General features: G+C 32.6%; 1 protein-coding gene across 1 annotated transcript in view; it reads left to right on the top strand.

Annotated features, from left to right (window-relative positions):
* The first annotated feature begins 245 nt into the window (after positions 1-245).
* Positions 246-9162, top strand: part of LOC106469620 — a 35936-nt gene continuing 27019 nt past the window's right edge. Inside the window, exon 1 of the mRNA XM_022399155.1 lies at positions 246-351. The gene's annotated coding sequence lies outside the window, so the exon portion shown is untranslated. The remainder of the gene's footprint in view (positions 352-9162) is intronic.

Genomic DNA, 9162 nt, shown 5'->3' with positions numbered 1-9162 from the left:
CTCTTATACCTCTAGGCTTCCCAACAAACGTAAAACTCTACTGTTATTAAATGACATAAAATATGTCTCTACTCATTGTCCATCAATGTACTACAAAAATAATAAAATTCCGTTTCGTTTAACCTTAAGAGCTTCAACGCTTATTTGATAATACAAGTTCGTGTATAAACTTATAAATTGCATTTTTTTTTCTCAGATAAAGGGGGACGTGATCTAATAGTTAGCGTGTCAGACAGTGAATACGAGCGTCCATGTTTCGCAAAAACGAGTTATCCACTTTAGTGCCAGACGATCCGTCATGAGAGTGACGTCAACTTTCACTATTCGATTACAGTAGCCTAACCTTTGGCGGTGGGTACTGTTTACTCCCTGCATTCCCTCTAATCTTTCAGATGTTAAATAGTTTGTGAAACAGTAAAAATAGTACAACATGTTTCATGAAATATTAATTTTAAGGTAATGTTTAGAATTTAACTCATGCATTGAAATGTGGACACTGAAGTCGTGAGAAGTGCGTGCAATAATCAGTTATTTTGTTTTCAGCTGTTTATTTTGTTTTTAGCTCATATCTCCATCATCTCTTGACCGATTTGAGATCTAATTACTGTTTTGGACACAGGAGGTCAAATTCTTTCGATTGATGTATTTGACCACGCCCAAGGTTTCATAGGTTAATTTACTCTAATCTTGCCTAAAATAATTTCAATTTTAGAGTAGGCTGGTAAAGATTCTGATGAGTAATAAAATCGAATCTGGTATACGCGCACCCCACGCTTGGTATTACTAGTGCACAAAAACATAGCTAATAAAAAGATCTCAGATTAATTTGCTCTAATCCTGCCTAAAAAACTTTTCAGGTGCCGCGGTTATTGAGGATTCCCTCTTGTTTACAGCTAAACAGCATAAACACACTATAACATACAATTTTCAATTTATAGAAGTTGGTGTTAATCTGAACATGTCAGTTATAAGGATGAAAGAAAAGCCAATATAAAAATTTAATAGTTTATTGCAAAGAAATTATTTTTTAAACTATTTTATTAGTAAAACCAATGTAGAAACGGTCATTCGCTTTCAGTGTTATCAAGCCATGAAAGACAAAAACATCCAGTTGGGACCATGATGGTCATTATTTCCAGATCGAATTTGGTTCTATTAGTTAAGATTGAAAACCAATGAATAATGTTTGTAAGCCTCTCTCTCTCTCTGCCATATGAAAGTTGTTTTATGAAAAAAAAAAGTAATTCGCTTTTGAGACCCCACCCTTGATGGCTCAGTAGTAAGCTAGAGGGCTTATAACCTAAAATTTAGGGTTCGATACCCGATAGCTCACTGTGTTGCAAAACAAACAAACTTGTCTTTGAAGGTTGTTTTTAAACTGTCTCCATTTAAATGAATATCAGTGTTTTAAATCGTGTAGGATAGCACATTCAAAGTGGATGTAAAAATTGGTGCTGTTTTTGGAAAGATGGGATCCATATTTACAATGTTAACATTAGGCCTTGGCATCATTACTAATATATTACTATTACTATTACTAAAGTATTAAAGGCTTTGTTGGGAAATCTTATCAGCAGAATAAATTCTAAAGCAGCACTTCTCAATCTGAGGTTGCGAACTACTGGTGGTCCTCCCTTGGATCGTCGAAGGGGAAGCGTCAGTCTGGTGGGTGTATAGATCCAATTGTGGTACACTAGATAAAAAGAAAATTTAGGTGGTCCATAAACTAAAAAAAAGTTTCAGAGCCAATGTTCTAAAGCGATACCTGAATATATTACATGTACAGATCCAATAAGTGTTAATGAATAAAAACAAATGAAATGGTAATTGGACACACATGAGTTCCGGATAGTAGGATTAGCTGAGATTCTTTATATCACACACACAACTGAAATTACGGAGCGAACTCTAATATTGTGAATGGATAAAACATCAACTTTCTTGCATAAAAAAACAACAACAAATAATAATTTTTAAGTTTTGATTTCGTTTTTCCTGCTTATTAAATTCGATGTCTATTTTCCATGAGTCGTTTTAAATAACTCTACGGATTATTTATATTTAGTGAACCCTAAATGCAACTCCCCAAAAGGGCATATTTCTGTTTTTTTTTCTGGATGTATCTTTGGTAAATATATCATCTAGAATCATTGATGTTACATTTTCAGTGCTAAGCTATTTTTGCAATGATTCACAGTTTAGACACGTTAACTACTGCATCACATCCGGCCCCTAGAAATAAACAATGAAAATATCTGTTAAATTGGTATTGAGCGTATCATTAAGATACATAATGATACATCCTTCAAAACATAAAATGCATGCTAAAGCACAATTATCTTGAACTAGACTATTATCATCTCCATTCACCCTTTGTTAGAGCAAGTTCTAGACTATTATCGTCTCCATTCACCCTTTGTTAGAGCAAGTTCTAGACTATTATCATCTCCATTCACCCTTTGTTAGAGCAAGTTCTAGTTATAAGTGGTTTATATGTGTGTTGAACTTGACTATTATAATCTCCATTCACTCTTTGTTAGAGCAAGTTCTAGTTATAAATGGTTTATATGTGTGTGTGTGTGCATGCATGATGTATTTGTTGTTGTCTTTTTACATAAATACATGCACAAACTGTTACTCTTGAGTTTGATTGAATTTGCCCCCCGCCCCCGCGGTGTGCAATATGACGCGTTTCACATAACAACTCAGTGTCACAGGCTTTCGATCGATTAGCATGGCCTTATAAACAAAATGCCATCTCGAACACCAGGTAACTGGGGATTGTGAGCAAACATTAAACTACGGATATGATGTAAGCGTATCAAGGGGCTCGATGTTAATGCGCTGTGAAAGCTTAGAATTAGTTGTTTAAAGACTTATCAGCATAATCTACGCGTTTCATTAAAACTTTTCTTATCTGAAAGCGCATTAAGAAGTTAACAAAACGTTTGTCTGTAGAATCTAATAGACATATATTTACATAAGTTACACTGAATCATATTTTCTGTGATATTAATTAATATTATCTTAAAACATTTTCATTACTGGTAAGCATATTGAATGTTTTGCTACTGCACCGATGTTTCCGTGAGCTTGGTTCTAGGCGTCATGTGAAACACTTGCAATAGATAATTTATATCAATTGTATTCACCAAATATAAAGTTAGGTACTGATATTTTACTTGTTTTATCTTAAACATGCGTTTTTGTATTTCTGTAATGGCTGTATACATCATATAAGAATTTATATATATATAACTTAAATATCGTTTGTATGTTTATTATTAAGCACAAAGCTACACAATGAACTATTTGTTTTGTGTCCACCACAAGTATCGAAACTAAATTTTAGCCATCAGACTTACCGGGCGGATTCTTTAGAGAAGATTACTGTATATTTATGACCTATGTACATTCAATTTGCCTGGAAGACGCTAATTACATGCAGAACACCTGTTTCAAAACGCAGAAATCTTACACGAACACACGAATTGAAATATGTTATACACTAGTTACGAAAGGGTTAAACATGATAACAGACATTAGTGAAACAGTGCATTAATGCCACTCGAGTAATATCAAAAATCATCTATATAACTTAAGTTTTAAGGTATTAAAATTCATCTATGTTTCTAGACTGTATATATCTTTAGAAATCCACACGTCTACTTCAAACCAATATTTTAGCGATGTAAGATAGACCCTGGTTAGTTGACCTTCGCTGTTCATTGACTCGTCTTCCCTCTTTTGGGGGATACAAGTCTGTCGACAATCTTCAATTAGTTTTTATGATGTAAGATGGAGCTAAAAGGGCAATATTATAACTTGTGAATCGTTATAGTATGATTTTGTACTCTGTCCGATGACGTTGTATATAAGCGATTGTTTTGTCTGAAATTTGATGACGAGGAACCCACTTTTAGTTTTGTGTTTGTTTGGGAAGTTCTATAGTTCTGAATTAGTAAAACTTACTTCTAAACATGACTTCTAAACTCTTAAGTAAAAGTTAGTGTAGCATGAAAACTTGTTCTTTTTCAGTTGCTTTAAAAATGAATTTTAGCTAATTTTCAGTTAGTATATTTCTGATACTTATAGCCTCTCCCCCAGTGGCTTATCGGTAAGTTCCTGGGCTTATGACACTAAATATCAGGTTTCGATACTCGTGATGGCATAGCACAAATAGTCCATTCTGTAGCTTTGCGCTTAACAACAAATAAACTGATAAAACTATTCAGTAATTAAAATCAACGTTTCATATTTACCCAATTTTAAAAAAACTTATTGAACCCGTCAACGCCTTCCACTTTAAAAAGCCCCCACCCCCAATGGCACAGCGGTATGTATGCAGACTTATACCGCTAGAAACTGGATTTCGATACCCGTGGTGGGCAGAACACAGATAGCCCTTTAGTGTAGCTTTGCACTTAACTACAAACGACGATACCATCCATTTTAAAAAATACACTCGACATGTACAATGTTTCGATGTCTTCAAGAGTTATCTGCAAGACACACTAATTTATATATTTTTTCCTGTCGTGTGATATTTATTACATTACTTTTGTATTTACATAATTCCTTAGTCAACCTTCATATTACATCACGCCAAATATCATTGATTTGACTTGACGGCCTTTCATCTTTGTTTAATAATTCTTTTTGTTTTTTAAATCTTATTATTTCTTGTGATTCTTTGACATTCAAAGCTGTAATGTTACGAGATTGAGCTAAAATGGTAGTTTTTTCTCATAAAATTTTGTGTTATGTTATTTTTACGTATTATACTATAGCCGAATTTTTCTATTTCTTACGTACCCTTTATGTTCCTGTAATCTGTATTTAAATTCCTTTTAGTTTGACCATTATAAATACCCCCAATCTCACATTCTATTTTGTAAATCCCAGTTTTATCTTCTAATTCTAGTTTATCCTTCGTATTACCCAACTTTTCTTTAATCTTATTTATAGGTTTAAAGATGGAGTAAACGTTTTGTCGTTTCTTAAAAGCTTTAAATAATTAATGTTTGTTTAAAATACTACGTTAAGATCTATTTATGAAAAAATCAAAAGAGAAACTTTAAGGGTGCTACTATAGCGTGAGGTCTACCGCCATATGTCGCCTACCCAGGTCTATCAAACATGTATAAAAATGTATCAAATTAAGTGTTTATCGCTAAAATAAATGTATGGAAATGTGTGATATCCATGAGGGATGGATAATGCAGCGGTAGACCTCACGCTATAGGCGACATATGGCGGTTGACCTCACGCTATAGTAGCACCACTTTAAGTTTACCTTCTGTTCCAGGATTAACAACCTAGCCATGCCGGGCCAAGAGGAAAATACATGTATAATATTAGTACGTCTTGCAGATAACTCCTGAAAACGACGTAGAAACATTGTACATGTAGAGTGTATTTTTAAAGTGAAAGCCGTTGACGGCTTCAATAAAGTTTTTAAAATTGTGTAAATATAAAACGTTAATTTAAATTATTAAATTTTAGACAATACCCAAGTTCCGATCATTCATATTTTAAATAAACTGATACTTAGCTGCCACCCGGTGAATTTAGATTTTGCAACGTGTGAGGTAATTTTATAACTTTCCATGCTCTTTACCATTTACATTAGTATTTTATAATTACTTTTACACTATTAATCATGGGAACTATAATTACGGTTGTTTTGCAACATCTGAAAGTTTGATTTGTCACATGTATAAGTGAAAACATTATGTTACACAAACTTCTATTCAGGATAATGTGTAATTCTAGTTTTATGTGTCACACGACTTGTCACTAATGCTGTAAAATTTTTTTAACACATTCTAAAATAAAATAAGTTTAATTGCATTAATTATAATTTCATCGATAAATGAAAATTTAGTTATAATCTAAATTTCATGTCGAACTAATTATTTTAGTGCAAGACTGCTTGCTTAACTGAAATGAAAATATGCATAGTCAGATAAATACGTAAGAAATGCTTTTTTATGTCTTAAATTTTCATACATAATTTCAAATAAAAAAATAGTATTTCGCCAGAAATATAATTAATAATTTTATAACTTATCGCTAAATATTTTGCTAACGTAAATCTTTTTGGGTTTTGGGTTTTTCGTCAACCATTCACTACACAATAGTAGCCAGTTATTCTCTCGCTAAATTATTTACTAATTACGTTTTGCTACTATAAAAAAAAAAATGTTCTGCCAAGATTTCTGATGACTTTAGAGATTTAAAAAATGGCTGAATACTGAAGAGGTTACGCCTATTTTTTTCAATATTAAGAAGCGGTGCATATACAGGCTTACGTGTGTAATTAATATGTATTACGGCGCGAAATATTTACGTGTAATTGGTTTACATTATGTTACGAAACGCCGTCTCTGTAAGTTTATGGGTGTTTGTTGGTAGGTCGATCTCAAAAATCATTTGATTCTTACAGATAAAACATTAACACTGGTTTGGCTTGAGTTATTCCATTCGTGCTTATTACAACGAAATACAAACACTAGATTTACTATATTTATTGTATTCAAACATATCTTATATTGGCTTTTGTTTTCACCGTAATATTGGAAGCATCTTTGAGATATAAATAAATGATAAACTTTGTTCTTGTGATGCTGTTTTTAATGTGAACCTGGAAATAATATTATCTTTTTCATAAATTTGTTTGTTTGTGTTTGCTTTAGCGCAAAGCTATACGATAGGCTAGCTACCCTATGTTTTATCTGTCCCCGAATTTTAATATTATAAAAGTTTACAAGTTTGTGAATTAAATGAAGTGAAACTGGTGTAATATACGTGGATCATGTCGCACTGAAATTTAAGCTGGAATGCCTGGAATACAAATGGCTTTCAATACAATCAATACACCAATTTAAATAGAGCCCTGATCGCTATTCAATTCTGCAAACAAAGCTGAAACCATGGGCGTCGGCAGGGATGGGGGGGGGGCAAGAGGGGCACTTGCCCCCCTGGAAAATGAGAAACATAATTATTTTTTATTCATTCAGCATATGTAAATGAATTTTTTATTCATTCAGTATATGTAAATGCATTTTTTTTACTCATTCAGCATATGTAAATGCATTTTTTATTCAATTCACAATTTCATACTACTTTGCCCCCACCCACCCAGTAAAAATGTCTGCAGACGCCCATGGCTGAAAGCGGGCACAATTTTAGTTACATCGAAAGTAAAACGATATAACGTATTCATAGTCATTTAATAGCAGTTTTTGTGCCTTTTCATAGCTTGAATATAGAAAACACTGATTACCCCTAAATCTTTTCGGGCGGAATCTTTACGTTTACACACATGCACACGGGACAATTTATCACATGAGTTAGATTGTTGTTTGTTGTATTCATCGCAGAACATCTTATGTACCGCGAAACACATTAGTAAACACGAAGTAGGCTTAAGTTTCCATTCGCTCTAGCTTAATTATATGCAAGTTTCTCCTTACTTTCAAAATTTTGATAACCATACTTCTACAGTGTTTAGATTCTAGTGATTGAAGACACGTTTTATACCTGTTTTATAAGGTCAAAGTGCAAAACCAAGGCACTTTAAATGATTTACGACATTATTTCTCCTTTTCTCTGAGGCGTTGAATATAAACCGAGAAATAATTTCAAACTTTTCTTTGCTTAAGGGAGTAATTCTTGAACCGATAAAACTTAATAAATGTTTACTTTGTTTAAGGGAGTAATTCTTGAACCGATAAAACTTAATAAATGTTTACTTTGCTTAAGGGAGTAATTCTTGAACCGATAAAACTTAATAAATGTTTACTTTGCACTAATTTCTAAATCTAAGATCTTCCATGAGATGATCTATAAACAAAATTATCTTTGAAACGTTTTTTTTTTGTTGTGTTGAACGTTTGAAGTTGATTGGTTATTAACTGCACTGCCTCCAACCTTCAACGAATGTAAGACAGTTTAGAAATCGCGCATGAAAACCTCTCTAATTTAAGTTTTAATTTGGAAAAATTAATATCTGGCGATGTTATTTATCATTCCCCAATTGGTGTTACATTCTATTCAAATACTTTTGTTTTCTTATTTTTAAATAGGTATAATTTTATTTTGAGATATATATAACCTTTATGTTTTTTAAAACTGTTAAATAAAAAATAACTTCAAATTTCTTTACTTTTTCACTGTTGTATAGCTTTCCAAACGTATTAGATTTCGATTTAATTAGTATCTTAAAAATGATCGATAAAACTTCAATTTTGAAGTAATCTGATTGCGAAAAGCAACGGACCAGAGGAATAATGTTTTCTAACAGACTTTAATGTTTTGAAATAAGTATTAAATAGAGGAAGTTATATATCAAATAATTATTTTATTTTATAAAAGTTATTTGTGTCTTATTATAAGATAATTTAAGTGTGATGGAATTATTAATACTTCTACTTTGTCTTCCATTTAGGTAATCACATCAGTTCCTCTTAGTGACGTGACTGTAAAGTATGACTTAATAAACACGTAAAATCCCGTTATAAAACACCGATTAAGATTCGATATTTTCTTATTTCATTTAGAAAATTATCAGAAATCCATGCTTTATAGAAATGTCTTGATGTACGTATTGGGCATATTCTTCATTGGAGAGGAGAAAAAAGAGGGCTAAGTTAAACTTCGAGTTGTCCTTTCGAAGTTTTGTCTTCTTCTCTCTAAAGTATTCACATGTGTAACGTTTACAAGCACGCTTTCCCTTTTCAAATAATCTTAGTTCAGTGCATGTTTATGCAGCTAACATTCAAAGGCAGTTGGTTCTTGTGTTTATGTTGGCAGGTTACGGTACGCATGAACCATTCTTGACACAGACCGTCTTGTGTGCTTTTATTACAATACGCCAAGAAGAGTCAATGTATAGAATAGCATATAATACAACCTCGTTAATCGATTAATATCGCAGACTTTTAGCTTTTTTTTTGTTTGTTTGTTGTTAAGCGCAAAGCTAAACAATGGGCTATCTGTACTCTAGCCGTCGCGGGTATCAAAACCAGACTTTTAGCGTTACAAGCCCTTAGAGTTACCGCTGAATCACCAGGGTGTGTGGGTGAGAAGAACTTCTAGCAATTAATAGTATCTGTAAGATAATTGTTTGTTTGTTATGAATTTCGCGCAAAGCTACAC

This window comes from Limulus polyphemus, unplaced genomic scaffold (assembly GCF_000517525.1).
Source record: "Limulus polyphemus unplaced genomic scaffold, Limulus_polyphemus-2.1.2 Scaffold98, whole genome shotgun sequence".
Taxonomy (NCBI): Eukaryota; Metazoa; Arthropoda; class Merostomata; order Xiphosura; family Limulidae; genus Limulus; species Limulus polyphemus.
This window is presented reverse-complemented; position numbering and strand designations above follow the sequence as displayed.